Source organism: Bufo gargarizans, chromosome 2 (assembly GCF_014858855.1).
Source record: "Bufo gargarizans isolate SCDJY-AF-19 chromosome 2, ASM1485885v1, whole genome shotgun sequence".
Classification (NCBI taxonomy): Eukaryota; Metazoa; Chordata; class Amphibia; order Anura; family Bufonidae; genus Bufo; species Bufo gargarizans.
Genome location: NC_058081.1, coordinates 527,341,598 through 527,358,753, shown reverse-complemented (window position 1 = coordinate 527,358,753; position 17,156 = coordinate 527,341,598). Strand labels below are relative to the sequence as shown.

The following is a 17,156-nucleotide window of genomic DNA, read 5'->3' as shown; positions in this document are numbered from 1 at the left end:
TCTGGGAAAGCTGAGTCATTTAGGGGGCATCTCACCACTCCTGGGCATAGGGTGCAGTTCAGGGGACGCTACCATGGCCGCCATATAGGTGTCACCCAGCTTTCCCTGATACCGATAGAACTGCATAGACTTTTTACCAGCTTGAGATGGAAGAGGTGCCCAGGCAGTGCCAGGCTGAGGCCACTTCCCACAATGCAGCTCCGTTACATTTCATCCAGCAGGGGATGGGGGAGGAGGAGGAGGGAGGAGGCTCCGAGTAGTGACAGGGGAGGAGGAGCGCTGCTGCACCGCATTGACACTCACAGCCCGGGCAGCAGAGGAGCTCCTGCCCCCCGCCTGGCGCACCGCGGCTGCCGCCTCCGAACTTTCCTGCGCCGCCGCCAACTTTATCCGGAGCTGTGGCCCCCGGGGCCCGGGATTACCGCGGAGAGGGTGAGTACTGCGGTGAGGAGCTCGGTACATACCCGCCCCTTGTGCCAACTTTTAACCTAAAATCGTACTCCCTGAGATGTACCCCCCGCTTTCGCAGGCAGGACACTGTATACGCCATCAATTCGTCAGTGCACCCCGCTGGCATTACTGTACCCCAATATGAAGCTGTCCTTGCCTGTATCTGCTTTTCCTGAGTGTACCCTCCAGTGCCCCCGTACCTGCTGCACCCCTTGTGCCCACACTTCATGAACCTTGACCTTTTAGTGCCCCTATGGACCTAAGTGTACCCTCTTTTGACTTGACCGTCACACCTTGCTGGGCTGTCAGATGTATGGGGTGAATTGTGACCCCCCCCCCCCCAAAAAATAAATAAATAAATAAATAAATTAGCTACTGTTATATCGGACCATTGAAATAGGTTTCCAGCATTAGATAGTGGGGGCCATAGCCCCCCTTTATATGAGGCAATTTCATCAGGTTGCTCCCCACATTTGTGTGCCCCCCTTTGTGCCGTTATTACCTTTTTACAAGTCACCCCTCCCCCACAATATCTAGATCTTATACCTGACCTGTATTTGCACCCCAAACCCCATTCGCCATCTGCAGCTGACGTTCCTTTGCCCGCTGTCGGTGTGCTTGCCATATCTGCGGCGTTGCATGCCACTAACTCGCCGTTTGAGGTTGGCCAAAGGCTACCAACGACCATCGGTAGAAATTCACCCCTAAATTTTGATGTGTTCTGGTCTGCGACGTTAGGCAGTGACGCTCTGATTTATGGAATTGCCTTTTGAGCAGTTGCCCAGTACAGTGTTCTTGTTGCGCCCCCTCTGTGGGTCGGGGGCGTTCTGATCCAGTGTTCCCTGTGGATGAGCTCGTCTTCCAGGTGAGAGATTTGCTCACAGGATATATATTCGGACCGGGTAGTGCTTGTCGGGTAATTCCCTCGTATGGTGTGGAGGGGTCTCAGCCCCCGATTGTCATCCTGCCCGCACTGCAACTTTGTTACACAACGGCCAGAAAACAATTGTTGTGTTGTGTGGAGCACAGGCCGGGGGACTTCACCGCACAACATCCTTCACGACTAATCTGGAGGCCAGACGGGCGCATAATCCTGGATGAGAGATCAGCTGCTGTAGCACCCCTTCAGTGCCAGAACTGTGCCAAGAGCGTGGTCGACCGCAGTGCTCATTGGACCTGTTACCGCAGCTCACCTGTGTGTGGCCATATGTGCATGTGCTTCTGATGGCGTGCCCATGTGTGTGTGTGTGTATGTACGTATGTGCCTCCAGTGGCGTGTGCCCGTGTCTGTGCCCCCTGTTTTTATGTGCGTATGTAACTCTGCTTGTTTTTATGCCTGCCTCTTTGTGTATATGTACCTAATTTGCACATATGTGCCCCTGCATGTGTGCTCCCTTAATGCGGTTCCTTAGTATGTACTCCCTTAGTGTGTTGAGCTCCCGTACTCTTTATAGTGCCCCCATAATCTGTCAGGGGTTTGTGAGTTGTGAGGAGTGCGCGCTGCCGTCCTGGCACATAACATGTTGTGCTGCATGGTAGAGGGCACTGCAGTTTCTGCCAGGCCACACTCTAATCACAGGGGCAGCAGACTATTGCCTGTAATCTTCACAACAACACGGATTTTCTTTCCCATGCCGGGTGGTCAGTGCTGGGGACTGCGGCCTTCACTTTGATGCAGAACATGACTGGGGGGGGGTTGTAACCTCCTCTTGTGACTGTTACTTATGGGGGCATATGATGCATAGCCTAGGATTGCTTGGTCTGCCTACTAGTGTAACAGACCTTCAGCTGTGAGGTTTTTGTCCTCTGGAAGTAAATGTTCTAATTCACCGATGGCAAGCAGTGATCTTGAAAAAGGTGAAGAGTTAAGACACAAGTATATTAGAAAGTTGCGGAACAGTTTCTTTCATTTGACGTCTAATCCAGATCTACAAACTGATCTGTAATCTCACTAGACCATGAGCAGAGAGAACCACAAGTCTTCAGATGTAGCAGAGCTGACTGTTTACATGACACGCACAGCTCTGCTATGTTCGGCAATTCAGCTCTGTTAATCTGCGTGAGACGGTTGCCTTTCTGGAGGCCATATTAACCTTGGGCTGTCCCATAATCCAGAATATTGATGATCCCTGGGCAACTAGTCGCGGGTTATACTGCATTTCCGTGTTTTCGGTGGTGGTGGTGTGATTTCCTAGAACTCTGTCTGCTCTGAAGACGTGAAACAGAAGACCACTTTTAATAAGGAGTTTCGCTATACTCCATGTTTTTGGCGAACTCTTGTAACAGTGACTAATGGGTAGAACGTGCCTCATATTTTAAATGGCTGTCCACAGCAACCAATCAGAGCTCTGCTCTCATTCTGGAAGCTGCACTGGGAAAATGAAACGCAGCCTCTGGTTGCTGTAGACAGCAAGACCCATAGCATGCTGAAGCCCAAAGCAGACATACGTTACTAGCCTTTGCCCATAGCAACCAATCGGATCACACCTTTTATTTTTTTTAACCTATTTGGAGCAAATGAAAGCTAGAGTCTGGTTGGTTGCTCTGGAAGATGGCTCTTTTCTTCACCTGGGGCAAAGATTCATTTTGCTCCTAGCCCTGTGCCCTGGTCAGAGCAGTGTAACTTGTTGGTGCCTGGGGTATATATGCGCCTTCCTGTACCCCTTCTCTCTGATTTTCGATGCTAGGTTTTAAGGGAAATCATAACTGGATTTTTTCGCATCTAAATTCCAGGATGCTGGTGGGAGTAATGCACATAAAAAAAATAAAAAAAAAATTAAAATATATATCTCTATATCTATCCAAGAAGGACAAGCCATAAGGTTATGGAAATTGAGGAAGTAGCAGGTTTGGCTTTGATCTGCAAATGATCACATTTTCAAGCACCTAGCTCCAATCTGCCCATAGATTCTATTATGATGGAATGCCTCTTATAGGCTTCCATGGTGCATACCGTCATAGAATTCCGTTATGGTCTGTGGTAGCGGAATCCATAGTGGGATCCTTAGATAACCCGAACCTTGTGCGATGAACTTGAAAACTCAAGTCCGCTCATCCCTATTATTGACGTGCCATTGATGGCAACTTGTCACAAACTGGGAAGGACAGAAACCTTGAACTGAGAGACCTTGGTTTATCACTCCAGCAGATCGCTACGTGTCTAGGCCGAGATGTCAGCATTGTGTGTCCCAGTGTTTGGGAGAACAGCGATGAGCTGGAATGATAGGAGGAGGTGCATAGAGGAGAACCTCTGCGTGGACGGATCGTCTAATTAGAAGAATCTTGCGTAGTCATCCATTCTGTATTGCAAGTGATAGTGGAAGTTACATCCCAAGCCTAGGGCGGCAAACAGTCTCTACACAAACGATCAGAACGCATCTGCATGCCAGTGGGCTACTAGCCATACGCCCAGCTACCACTCTTAAAGGCTACTGTGGTGCACAGCAAGACAACAATGGAGGTCTGTCCTCTTTAGCATTAAAGGGGTTGTCTTCCTTCCGCAAGTGGCATCCATCATGTAGAGAAAGTTGATACAAGGCACTTGCTAATGTATTTTTTATTATCCATTTTGCTTCCTATGCTGGCTGGATTCATTTTTCCATCACATACGCTGCTCATTTCCATGGTTGCGACAACCCTGCAATCCATCAGCGGTGGTCGTGCTTGCACACTATAGGAAGAAGTCCCGACCTCTCTGGTGGCCGGGACCGTGGGAGCTCACATAGGCTGGTGCTTTTTCTATAGTGTGAAAGTTCGGCCACTGCTAATGGATTGCAGGGTGGTCGTAACCATGAAAATGAGCAGTGTATAATGTGATGGAAAAATGGATCTAGCCAGCAAGGGAAGCAATATGGATAATCCCAATATCTTAGTCAGTGCCTTGTATTAACTTTTCTCTAATATAATAAATGCCACTTGCTGAAGTGAGACAACCCCTTTAACTCCCACTTTTGTGTCAGATGCAATGATACTTGGAGATGGTCTGGAGACAACATATGGAACACCATGAAGAGGCCTTCAAAAAGAAAGGTCACACTTGTCCTACTCCTGAGATTATGGTGTGGGGTAGCATAATGTACAGTAGCCAGACCCCTCTGGTCTTCATTTGAGGTACACTAATGGCTTGACGTTACATTGATTTGGTTGTGGAACCAGTGGTGCAGCCATTTCTCCAAAGTGTCCCAGGCTGCATGTTGGTTGTGCCAGCATCTCCAGACTTGCGTCCTTTCAAGCAAATCTGGGAAGTCATGGGCAGTGGATCTTGATGATTTGTGTGCCCAAGTGCCTTCAGCATAGCAGAACATTCCACAGACAACCATCAATAACCTCATTGGTAGCATGCTAGAGCGTCTAAGAGTGTGTATTTCTGCGTGTGGCGCTCCTACTCTATTCTGAATAAATTGAGAATTTTTATATTTTGTTTCCATTTTTTCATCATTTGCATATCATTAACGTGTCCTCTGATCCTTTGATTTCCAAAACTCCGTGACCTTTTTCTTCTTGGTGTTGCAATCCTAATGTTGAGGAGAGTGTATGTATATAGTATAAATACAGCTATTGAAGACAAGGATACCTGTAAGCAGGCATGGCTGGGTGACCAAATCCAGCACTCCAGAGACTCCGAAACGGTTCTCTTCTGGAACTCAAACCACTGCAATACTGCGCAGACTAGGGCCACATTCACATGACCGTAATATAGATGTGTTATAACGCCCATTCTACAGCTGCAGCACCCAAACCTCCCACGATGGTTCTTCTGAACCAGACTTAGATCATCGTGATTCAAGTCTGGTTCTTCTCAGCCTAGGTGGTAGCGATCTTCCAGAGGCTCTGTAATTACACTGCACACCCACTGCAATGGCAACGACGTGCAGATAAACAGTGAAGAGCACTGCTGATCGGCGGGAGTGTCGAGAGTCAAACCTCCGCCAATGTGATATAAAGCATAGGTCATAAATATGGGTAACCTGACGACCCCTTTTTGAGGAAGTTGTGTCACATGTATCAAGGTGACTACACTGGACCCACGTGAAATTCCTGAGTGGTTACCTGTGCTTGGTGGTACTATTGCTAGGCAGCCAGCCTGATCTTATGTTCACCTCAGGACTTGTAGAGACTTTTTTTTTTTTTTTTTTTTTCTGGAGTTTCCCTTACTTTCTGATTTTCGGGTCCTTTTATATTGATGGTCCATGCTGAGGGTAGGCCATCAATATCTCAGGCAGGGTGTGACACCTGTTCTGCAGTATTTCACCCATTGTGTGTACTGCATGGAGCTGGTTGCCGCAGCACTGTCCCCTTCACTTGAGGGGACGCCGGATGCACTGCAGAACAGCTTATCGGCAGGGGTATGGGGTGTTGGATCCATGCCGATCAATTAAGGAGGAGCGGAAAACCCCTTTAATAAGTTTCTTGATTACTTGATATATAACTTTCCTTTCTGTTTCCTCATGCGTCATTTGAGGCCTACATGTTGAGTACAAGCTTGTGACCTCAATAATTCGGGTGGGACTAGATGGTCTAATTAAAGATGGATGACGGCCTGAGATTTATCACGTTTGTGAATGTTCTTTTAGCTTTAAGAAGCTTCTGAGTGAAAACTTTGCAGTAATACAAAAAAAAAAGTCCAACATTTTTCTAGAATCCTGAATGACAAAATTGGGTCAGGAGATTTACCACTATATAATCAAATGTGTGAGCAACGGCTGAGAATTAGGGATGCTATTCTGACTCCTTTTCCAGATTCCTGACCATAGCCACATACTTGTGCAGTTATATCAATAGGATGACTGTAAGGAAATCTGTCTTTCCTAGAGTACCGAGTTACGCTCATACACTTATCCTACATATACCTATCAAGGCTCTTTCAAAGTTCGGAGACAACCCTAGTGAGATCTGTAATGGCAGCCATGGTGCTTGTCATCCAGCTTTCCTAGGAGCTCCATGTACACACCAGCCGTGGCCTTAGAGGGTCAGATTGGCATTAATGTCTGTCACTGCATAATAGTCTTGGCAGAAGCTGGGATTACGATTATTCCAGAACATTCCTTTATCAGATCCCTGACTTGTCATATTCTGTGTTCAGATTGAGTGACCACTTATGATAGCAGTAAAGACAATGCACCAAGGGGTAGTCGCCCATATGCTAATAATTTCGGAAGAATGTCCAGTTCTGCCATTGAGGCAGGCTATACATAGGATAAGATGATCACTGTATGGACGCCAATAAGAGTACAGCTACACGGCAATTTTGAGCATGACGCCTGTCACATGCCCAAGTATCACAGTGTAGCAGGGCAGCCATAGAAATGAATGGGGTCCTCGTCCCCAGAATCGCAAAAAATCCAACACTGCTGAATTTATTTTACAATCCTGGGTTTGCATTCGCAGCTATTGTGAGAGTTGCGCTACAACTCCATTTGTTTCTATGGCTGCCCAGCTACACTGCGATACTTGGGAACGCGTCAGCTGTTGCGCCCGAAATCGCTGTGTAGCCGTACCCTGAGTGACTTAATCACTCTCCTTTTCGTGTCCACTATGGGTGCATATATTATATGGCCAGCTTAAATTATGGGAGTAAATACGTGTGTGTGTGATCATGTGACTGGGTGCAGTTAGGTGAGGCCATTTATGCCCCCAGTTGAGCGTTCGGCTACTTTCACACTTCGCTGTTGTTTTCCAGTATTGAGATCCGGCAGAGGATCTCAATACAGGGGGAAAAAAAAACATTTGGTCTTCATGTAGTCTAAATCGAAAGAAATCCATTCAGGATGTTTTCCGTTCCGGCAGCAATCCATTTTCTGACCGGACACAACACAGCTGCAGGTTTGTGGCGGATCATAAAAAACGGATCCGGCACCGAAAACAATGTAAGTCAATGGTGATGGATCCGTTAACGCTCTGCCCATTCAATGCCGATTTCTCATGCTGGTAATTTGAATGAGGACAATATACAGTGTATATATCTGACAAGCGGCCATTTTGTTTTTGTACTTTTCGTTTCCATGGCAGCCCAGCGTTCTGTGTACTTGGTACAGTGTAATCTGTTTCACAAGGTGATTGGTGTCTTGTTGCCAGCTATGCGCTAATTCCAAGTCCCATTGTTCTTGGCCGGAAAAGGAATTCTGAGATTACCATTAGTCAAACGTCAAAGTGCCATGTGATCTACGGGAAGCGAGAGACCACAGGGGGTTATCCTCCACAGACTTCTGCCATTGTTTGGCTTGAACTTTCAGACAGGTGGAAAGTGTTTGTGTGTGTGTGTGGAGGTGTCCTGCAGATCATAAGAGCCATACGGGGATATTACTCCCTATGTACAAGAATATAACCACAAGTAATCCCTCAAGATACAGTATTAATTGGGCAACCACTGTAACTTCAGTCCGTAACCCTATGGGAAACTCGTTATGTTATGCCAAGAGAAGAGAAAATGAAGATTTAAGAACAATAAGCTCATAATGAAGACAGATAAAGCTAGTCATAGTTATGTAGTTAATATGGTTGAAAAAAGAAGGACATAAAGTTCAACCAAGTCCTTACATCTAACAGTCAGTAGTAGATACTAGAAGCTGTGAATAGCTTTCTATGAGGACAGGAGTTTCCTCAGGGTCCTGTATAGCACACATTGTACTAGACAACTAAAATGGAGCCGCTGAGTAGCGGGCAGACAGAGGGCAGTACAGCAGAGTAGCAACCAATAAGATTCCACCTTTCATTTTCCAAAGCAGCTGTGAAAAATAAAAGGTGGAATCGGATTGGTTGCTATGGGCAACTAAGCCAGTTCTACTTTACACCAGTTTGATAAATTACCCCATATGTGAACCTACCCTAAACTTCCCACTCTCTGGAGTCACAGAAGGCCTGCTCACTTGAAGTTAGCTGGACATTGTCCACTGCCTTTCAGACCCGATCTCTGATTTTAAAAGGCCACTAACCAGAATAAGGGCTTATATAATAGTCCTGCAGCGGGGGCTCATATCAGTCACGCATATGTCTGTGGTTTTTGGGTCTGGATATATGGCATATAGTGGTGATCATTGAGGCAGGGAGATTTCTGTACTCGCTGTCCCTTTTCCTATAGACCTGAAGCTGCTGATAACGGGGAACAATAGATTGCACCGTACTGTAAGGTGTTCACCTGACCCATTTCGGGATCCTAAACCAAAGGAGCAGTCTGGGAAAGTGATGTTGGGTTATCCTTGGCCACAGAGCGGAGCCGTGTGTCCTGCTGACATGGCAGCTGCACACATATTGTCTAGACGTCTTCTCCAGAGGCTGAGATTACTTTATAATTTCATCCTGAACGTTTTCCTGCCGAGCCGCACCGTGGAGACGACTGCAAACACTGGGCAGAACACGAAAACAAATTCATCATGGCTACAAAAGAGCAGCATAGACCGCGCACAAAGCTCCCGCTAGAAAATGACCCTCAGGAAACCCCGCCGATTGCGCCCACAGGTGCAGCATTGCTTAATGTTGGTAATCCCATATTTTATGTAATAATAAAAAAAATGTATCCTGCTTCATCTAGGCATAAATTATAGCTCTGGTCACCCTGATCTTCATGGTTCATGAATATAAAGCTGTAATTGCAGTAAACACTGACACACTGAGTAGGAGCAGGAAGATTTGCATAGTATATTTTTTATTTTTTTTGTCATTTATGATGTTTGAGAAAGGTAGGTGATGGCTCTTTTGGGCCCTATTATGGCAGTCGCCTCCAACAGCTGTTTATATCGGGTAATTTCAGGAGCACCACTGACTTGGGAGTTATATATATTTAGTCATGTTGCCCTTTAATTTAAGGCAGTTTCAGGCCTTATACACACGGACGTAGCCATTTATGCGGTCTGCAAATTGCGGATTCACCAAACGCGGATACTGCCCGTGTGCGTTTAGCATTTTGAGGAATGGAATGTCCTGTCCTCTGTAGAACAGTCCTATCCTTGTCCAAAAAATGGCCCAGAATAGGATATGTTCTATTTTTTATTTTTATTTTTCCTGCGGGGCCACAGAATGGACAAACGGATGCGGAGAGCACACAGTGTGCTGTCCTCATCTTTTGCGGCTCCCTTGAAGTGAATGGGTCTGCATCCGATTTGCAAAAAATGTAGAACGGATGCCGACAAAAAAACTGTGCATAAGCCCGCATATTGTGTTTTGGCATCCAGCTATTTCTCATACCACCAATACACATGCACACTGGGCTCAGCTGAGTGTGTGTTTTCAATGGGGAGAGGGGAATGACCGTGGTTTGTAATACCGCTGTATAGAGAAACCTTATACTGTGCATGCCTCCTACTGAAAAGGACATGAGAGAGAGCACTGTGAGGAGAGCTGCTCACATCCAATCAGCATCACTGGGAGTGTTTATTTTCCCAGTGATGCTAACTGGCCGAGGTCAGCTGAGTGACAGGGCTTCTTTATAAGGCACCTCCTTCAAGTCCTTTCCAGTTGGATGCAGGCACAATGCTACTACCAAGAGAGGCTGAAATTCAAGTTGTAGTTCCACCTTGGTTCCACAGGGTAAACTTGGCTTTTTTTTTTTACCATGTCATCCACCATGTTGTCATGCATCTAGTTTTGTATCTACGTACAGACTGAGCATAGTGGGAGTGTTAGTGCTGTAGCAGTGAGTGCCAGTCCTTGTGCATCTGCTGGGTATTGCTGTGGTGGCAGGGCTGTGCCGTTTGTTTACCTCGTCCAGTGCTGACGCCAGCAGAACAGTTCTTGGTTCAGTACAATCCCGGATTACTCTTCTGTTGCCGTCATGGCTTTTTCGTGGGCATTGTTTAGAATTTGAACAATGCCACCCCTAAATGTATAGGAGTGAGGGCCACCACGTGCAAAAGCACCCAGGCGTCACCCCCTTCTGGGCTTGTTCCCAAAAAAACGCCAGCTGTGTCCACATGTGTGGTATCACAACTTGGCCCCCATTTACTTCAATGGAGCTGATCTGCAATACCGCACGCAACCTATGGAGAGGAGTGGTGCTGTTTCTGAAAGGAGACATATTTTTTGACATGGTGTCTAAACTGATGTCATAGTGTCACGGTACATTCAAACCCTCAATTTCAAATTGACCATGCGCCGCACCCTAAACACCTTTATTAGGGCTCATGACCACGAACGTAAGGGCTCAGTGTGCATGCTGCGGACCGCATATGGCGGTTCCGCAATACACGGGTCACCAGCTGTGTGCATTCCGCATCACCGATGCGGACCAATTCACTTGAATTGGTCTGCAAATCTGGAGATGCGGTGCAGAAGCACGGATTGGAACCCCACGGAAGCACTACGGAGTGCTTCCGTGGTGTTTCTGGCTGTGCCTCTGCACCTCAAAAAAGTAGCGCATGCACTACCTTTTTGCGGTGCGGACTGTAGGATGCGGAGTGAATGGGTCCACGATCCGCATGAGGCTGCCCCACGGTCGGTGCCCATGCATTGCGGACTGCGATTTGTCCTTATGTTCGTGGGCATGAGCCCTTATGTATTGTTATTTTAGTATTATGTTACTAATTTTTATAACCACAGCGCATGGGCTGTAGAAATTACCCTTCTGGTACTTCCCGCCGCTGCTTGAACCCATATGACGTCAGAAGGTCCCAGTGTCGTAAAACCTCTTTAAAGTGTACCTAAACTTTTACTTTCACTTTATTAAAACCTAAAGTACAAGTGATAAAAACCCATTTGTAGTATACTTTATATACTTCATGATGGCCTGTGCTGATGTGGTAGGCAGGCTGTGCTCGCTCCAACATAGCCAATCTGTGCCGGGCTTTAGGAGAACAGCGCCTGTACAGGAGTAGCGATGCTCCGGCCTGTTAGCGCTCAGGGAATCCATACTCCTATACACAATGGGGTGTGCTTTGCAATCCGTACCCCTGTACTTTAGGCACCTGAAATCTGGTGCCTATTTCGCCAGGAAAAGTGAAAAAAATTAAGTATATTACAAATATGCTTTCTATCGCATGTATTTTTAGGTTTTAACAAAGTGAAAGTTTAGGTACACTTTAAGAGAGGGTGGCCTCAGAGGTACACCCCATGTGCACCCAGTTCATCCTCAAGATCAGGTCGGACCAGATCTTCCTGTCTTCGCTCTTTGGCTCCTGCTGAATACTTTGTAATTCTTTGCTGTTTTCTGGCTCTGTTTAAAGTTCAACACTAAACTCCGATTTAACGCCTCAGAGATTGAGGGGAGAGGTGGATCTGCGTAGATCCCAGTCACCATGTCTACACCCTGCCTGGCTTGTCTGGTGGTAGTTACGTGGGAACATTGATGTAGATCAGGGATCAACACCCTATTGCACTCCAGCTGACGTAAAACTACAACTCCCAGCATATAAACTTACTTGGCTACTTTTGTAACACCCATAAAAGGGAAAGGATTCTGGGAGTCGTAGTTTCAGGACAGCCGCAGGTTGCTGGTGTCGTTTGAAGGTTTCCATGGCGACAGTGCACCTGTCGGGAAATCGCACCTGTTAATAGACTCTCGCAGTGGTGCAGCCTCAGGCTTTGGGCCTGTAACTTCATATTGTCATTTCTCAGCCTAGACATAGGATATTAGAAAATGGTTTTCACATTTTAAATTTGCATTAAAGGGGCTTTTATAAATCGTTTTGGTATGTCTCCTTTAAGATTAGAATGTTTGCCATAAACACGCTAGTTGATTAAAAGAATGTTCCTTCATATCTGAGCAGATAGGGAGCCCTCTAGGGCTAGCGTGTAGATGTTTTTATTACACAGGGTTGTATAATACGAGCGCCCGGGTCGGTGCCAGGTCTCTCCTTGTCTGAAGTGAATAGTTTCCACTTAGCTGCAAGTGTCTGTTGCTGTAAATTCCATACGCGGCCTCTCCCACCCTCCCATGCAATCTTCAGGCAGAAGAGGGGGAGCGCCAGGCTGAATGCTCGCATAATTGGGAACCTGGGATGAGTTTCCATTTGAATAGGCAGTGGATGATGTAGTAATCATCATATATTAACCAGTATGTGGTCGGGGCTTATTCACCAAGTTGTGGTTTTTGCCACGATTTTGACAATAATGGTGTTGAGTGAACTTGTTTCAAGTTCGGCATACAAGGTTTGGGTCGTTATCACGGACCATAACTTAGCAGAATCCATAACTGTATTCTTAGATAACCCGAACCTTGTACACCGAACTTGAAACACACGTTCTGTCATCCCTGTCTAGAAATCTTTATACCGCAGGAGCCGCCTCCTATGTGCCCTATTGGACCAGGTTGACTTAGGCCCCTTTCACACGGGCGAGATTTCCGCATGGGTGCGATGCGTGAGGTGAACGCATTGCACCCGCACTGAATCCAGACCCATTAATTTCTATGGGGCTTTGCACATGAGCGGTGATTTTCACGCATCACTTATGCGTTGCATGAAAATCGCAGCATGCTCTATATTGTGCATTTAACACGCAGGCCCCATAGAAGTGAATGGGGCTGCGTGGAAATCGCAAGCATCCGCAAGCAAGTGCGGATGCGGTGCGATTTTTCACGCACACTTGCTAGGAGATGGTTATATAACATGGTTATAAGGGAAAATAGCATTCTTAATACAGAATGCATAGTACAATAGGGCTGGAGAGGTTAAAAAAATAATAATAATTTAACTCGCCTTAATCCACTTGCTCGCGCAGCCCGGCTTGTCTTCTTCACCTCCAGCGCTATTGTACTATGCATTCTGTATTATAACCATGTTATAAGGAAAAATAGTACAATCTACACAAACCTGAACTTCTGTGAAGAAGTTCGGGTTTGGGTACCAAACATGCCAATTTTTCTCACCCGCCTGCAAAATGCATTACAATGTTTTGCACTCGTGCGGAAATATGGTGCATGTTCCCGCAACGCCCGTGTGAAACCAGCCTTAAAGGGGTTGTCCGGGTTCAGAGCTGAACCCGGACATACCCTTATTTTCACCCCGGCAGCCCTCCTGAGCCTGGCATCGGAGCATCTCATGCTCCGATGCGCTCCCGTGCCCTGCTGCTAGATCGCGCAGGGCACAGGCTCTTGTGTTTACAATAACACACTGCCGGGCGGTAACTTCCGCCCAGCAGTGTGTTCGGTGACGTCACCGGCTCTGAGGGGCGGGCTTTAGCTCTGCCCTAGCCGTTTTACTGGCTAGGGCAGAGCCAAATCCCGCCCATCAGTGCCGGTGACGTCACCAGGGTTCCTGTCAGCCCCATAGAGAGCCCCGGTACGTCACCGGAACTCAGAAAATGCCTTTGCCCTGCGCGATTTAGCGCAGGGCAAAGGAGAGCATCGGAGCATGAACTGCTCCGATGCTCATGTCAGGGGGGCTGCCAGGGGGAAAATGGAGGGATGTCCAGGTTCAGCTCTGAACCTGGACAACCCCTTTAAGGTCTCATGCTCACAACCAATTTTTTTATCTGTGTGCTATCTGCATTTTTTACGGCTAGTACGTTCACTCATTCATTTTTATAGGGCCATGCATACATCCATATTTCTTGCGGCTGTGTTGCCGCTCCACAAATTAGGCAAATTTCACACTCGCGTTTGGTGCGGATCCGTCTTGTATCTGCACAGACGTATCCGCACCGATAATGCAAACGCTTGTATCCGTTAATAACGGATCTGTTTGCATTATTCATAAAAAGTCAATGGGGGATGGATCAGTTTTCAATTGCACCATAGTCAGACGACCACCAAAACGCTGCAAGCTGCGTTTTAGTTACCATCTAAAAAACGCAACGGAGACCCAACGCAGCCAAATTGATGCATTCTGAATGGATCCTTATCCATTCAGAATGCATTGGGGCTGAACTGATCAGTTTTGGGCAGCTCGTGAAAGCCATGGTAGTATATATGTAATGGCGCCGGTCTCGCTGGTAGTATATATGTAATGGCGCCGGTCTCGCTGGTAGTATATATGTAATGGCGCCGGTCTCACTGGTAGTATATATGTAATGGTGCCGGTCTCACTGGTAGTATATATGTAATGGCGCCGGTCTCGCTGGTAGTATATATGTAATGGCGCCGGTCTCGCTGGTAGTATATATGTAATGGCGCCGGTCTCGCTGGTAGTATATATGTAATGGCGCCGGTCTCGCTGGTAGTATATATGTAATGGCGCCGGTCTCGCTGGTAGTATATATGTAATGGCGCCGGTCTCGCTGGTAGTATATATGTAATGGCGCCGGTCTCGCTGGTAGTATATATGTAATGGCGCCGGTCTCGCTGGTAGTATATATGTAATGGCGCCGGTCTCGCTGGTAGTATATATGTAATGGCGCCGGTCTCGCTGGTAGTATATATGTAATGGCGCCGGTCTCGCTGGTAGTATATATGTAATGGCGCCGGTCTCACTGGTAGTATATATGTAATGGCGCCGGTCTCACTGGTAGTATATATGTAATGGCGCCGGGCTATGTTATAGTTGTACTTGTTAAATGGTGGCGGAGTCAGTTGCTGTACGTATGAAATTAAGCTACTTTGCTCCTGAATGTGTTTGGATACACGAGACCCATCCCAAGTGTCCTGTTTTACAGACTTTCCCAGACATTTCCCAGTGCCTGGTGTTTGGACCCTCCAGGCTGTTAGGTGCACTGTGTTGGATGGTGCAGAGTAAGTGCCCAGTCCGGGGGGGGTTAAAGATCTGGTACCAGGGGGGCCAGGGATTAATCTACTGAAGGAGTCTTAAGTGTTTCCTGCTGTTTCTTCTCTCCCGTGACAGGTAGCTGAATTGTAGTCAGATTAGGACAGTGTCTCTAGATCCGCTGCTTCCACTATCAGCCATTGTTTGTGCTGTAGCCAGGTGACCACTCCGCAATGTCCTGCAGACTATCTCCATTTTATCTCCATTATTCTGGTTTGTTTTCCTAAGCAGACCCCCTCAAGCCGAGCCTGGACTGATCATAAAAGCCCAGATTCTTCCCCTTGCAGTGTTTTCACAGTAAACCGCCCCCGTCCAGCCTTCTATGGGGAATAAAAAGCTTTTGTCACAACGGTGGCCACTTAAAGGACAAGACCACTTTGACATTTTCAATGCATTTTAGTTTCAGTTTATGACTCTGTTCTTCTCCAGCTAGTTTACGGAGCCTCGCGGGAGCTCAGATGAGACCCTCATAGCTGTCAGCGGACATGTTTGACAACAGTGTGGATGTATCCTTCTGTATCTAAGGGCAACAGCCAATTTGTGACTGCAGCTCTGGGTGTGACTGGAGTAAAACGCACACTGTGACTGTCAAACAACATAGGAGAATAGCGCAGTCAATTCTTTAAAACTAACCAAGCACTTCAGAAATGTTAGTCCTTAAGTGACAGCAGAGGGGTCGGACATGTTGGATTTCAAGATGCCCGGTTTTTTATTCCACATGGATCAGACAGCAGCTTATTTTCATCTCCACTTAGCTGAGTTGGGTGAGAATAGCTATTGGCCAGCTTGATGTGCCCATGATCACCCGCTTTGCCATCTAGATGGCCGATGCTCAGGATTGGCCATCGTTATCTAATCGATAGGTGTCTGCACCCTCACCTACTGTAGTAGTCCTGGCACCAGCCATGGTGCTGGATTTTGCCGTGCTACTCGCGTCCTCTTCACCGGTAGCAGCGCTGCAGTAACCAGCTCCGTCCACTACACAAAATGGACATGGCTATAGTTATAGCACGGGAGGTGCGAGGTGATAATCTGATTTTTATTAGATACCCTGAGGATGGGCCATCAGTATATAAGGACCATAAAACTTCATTAATATGTAGCTATACAGTCCCCTCTCCTTAATACCACTTTTCTTGGGATAGTGTCAGTCTTCACTGGTATTTGGCATGATATTCAATACTACAGGATCTTGTGTGAGGACCATGCTGAACCCTGAACTTTTTTATTTAATTTTTTCTCTTGTCAGTAAGCAGCGTCGGGGCTGCAGTCTGTGGGTTCTCGTGGCAGATGGGTCTCCTAGAGGTATTAGACCTGAACTGTGAAGAACGAGGAGCTTGATGTACAGTACTGAAGAACATTGACAATGCCTGGAAATCATTCAGCTGATGACACCACCTCTGACCCTGCAGCTGTTATTCGACTACAACTCTCAGCATTGCAATAGAATACTAGAGAGCACCCCAAAAAACAATGCAGCCATTTGAGCCCCTTTCTTGATGGCGACTTGTCTGCTCTTCTGTTGTCTTGGTGGTCTTCCCCCCCGCCGTGCATGTTCTGCAGAGCTGTCACGTGTCTTCCCGTCTCCAGCTGTCAAAATACGAAGTGCCGCACAGTGCCAGTTGTGCAAATGACATGGAATTATGTATGATAAAATATTCTGACACACCTCGACTGTGCACCCGGCACAGAGTATGACTCGCCCAGCTCAAGTGGGGGAATAAATGGACAAAGAAACCTTTCGCCCTAAAGTCCTAATGAAGTCCTAGCTAGGCTGATTAACCATTCAGGAGATGGAGTATCACAGCTAAGACAATAAACCCATCAGAGGGTAGAGTTACTAAAGGTAGCATGCATCAAATTAGCAACTCGCAGAATACCACCCTATTTAAAACATAGCCTTTAATCAATATATCATTAAAAGTAACCCACAATATAAAAAAAAAAAAGTAAATGACTCCATAGGGCGATTTTGGTACAGGCGTAGGTCAATAGGTGGTAACTTTTCCTGATTCTGACACCGTTTTTTAAACAGATTCCTGCCTCTGAGGCCTGGGGTAATGCTGACTCTATAGATAG

General features: G+C 46.8%; 1 protein-coding gene across 2 annotated transcripts in view; it reads left to right on the top strand.

Moving 5' to 3' along the window:
* The first annotated feature begins 298 nt into the window (after window positions 1-298).
* The window catches only part of RASSF8 (Ras association domain family member 8), a 60,571-nt gene continuing 43,713 nt past the window's right edge, over window positions 299-17,156 (top strand). For both annotated transcript variants that reach the window (XM_044281466.1, XM_044281467.1), the window contains exon 1: window positions 299-432. The gene's annotated coding sequence lies outside the window, so the exon portion shown is untranslated. The remainder of the gene's footprint in view (window positions 433-17,156) is intronic.